The sequence below is a fragment of the Copadichromis virginalis genome, linkage group LG7 (genome assembly GCF_057382275.1).
Source record: "Copadichromis virginalis isolate Kocher_CV1m ecotype Utaka linkage group LG7, C_Virginalis_male_GT1.1, whole genome shotgun sequence".
Lineage (NCBI taxonomy): Eukaryota > Metazoa > Chordata > Actinopteri > Cichliformes > Cichlidae > Copadichromis > Copadichromis virginalis.
Genome location: NC_140624.1, coordinates 4138725 through 4140080, shown reverse-complemented (window position 1 = coordinate 4140080; position 1356 = coordinate 4138725).

Sequence of the window (1356 nt, the reverse complement as noted above, 5' to 3'; positions counted from 1 at the left end):
TGCTGGTGTCGGGGTGGTTTAAAAAAAGGGGGGGCATGGATTTGTGACGCCGCCTCACCGTGCTGGTGAGACCCAGAACTGTCCATGTAGGCTGATGGGTCAGATTGCACAAAAAATATCTCTAGCTGACAGCAGCTGAATGGCCTACAAGCTGCCTTTAGTTTACCCCTGTGCATTCTGTCTCCTCTCGCCATTATGTCAAAGGGCCTAGATTCCACATCGCACAAACGCAGTGCACTCGTCTTTCTGTATTAATGTTTATTGCTTGTGAAAGTTTCATGTTCTAGTCTGCAGATTACAGATTCAGATTACTGTTCCAGTGAATAAAGCAGAAGGACGGTTGACAGAGGCTGGACAATGACATTTTTGAGAGGAGGAACATCTAATGTAGTTACATGACATTGCCTTTTGCTGTGATGTCTCCAGTGTGCTTTAGATTGAATCTGCCAAACTTTGAGTAAATAATATTCAAACCAATAAAGAAGTTAAAAAGAAAGAAAGAAGTCAAGCCACAAACTCTGTGAAGAGATATAGATTGAAAGACGAAAGCTGATTATTGACTGGTGATGAAGGATCATCTGTCAGAATGACCGGAAGCACAAAAACGTAACTATAAAGTTAATGTATTACATCATCACTGGACACCAGATCCCTCAGTAACTCAGTGACTTGCCAGAGACTCGTATTTAATGAGTTTCACCTTTTTTTTTTTTTTAGATTGAATACAAATCAGATTTTAGTTGAACAGAACCTTAACTGGGAGGAGGTTGCACTCTGTAATTATGCAACATTTTTACTTTACCTTTGGTAGTGCTAATGGAATCTATGGATTCCAACTGGGAGTGATATGAAAAGAGAGATGATACAGATGGGTGATACCATAGTGATGTCCTGAGCTGTGCAGATACCTCGAGCTTTGTTTGAACACAGAAATTAGAAGTATGGTGGATCTTCCTGTGATTGGCTCCAATCAATATATTAGAGTTTTTGGTAAGATGGCACTATGCTTTGAAAATTGTGTCATGAATCATCACATTTTTTTTTTGTATGTGACATGCCATCACCATACATTTACACCTCATTCGCAATGGGTTGGACCCTTTTTGCCTTCAGAACGGCCTCAAATCTTTGTGGAATGGATTCAGAAAATTGCTGGAAACATTCCTCAGATTTTGGTTGCAGCAATTTCGCATCACACAGTTGCTGAATCACTCCACCACATCCTGGAGGTACATGGAGCAAACCCTTATGTCACCACTGATACAAGGTAAGCTAGATCAGTGTTTCCCAAACTTTTGGAGCCACGGCACCTACTTCACATTAGAACAATCACACAGCACACCACCAAACAAAACT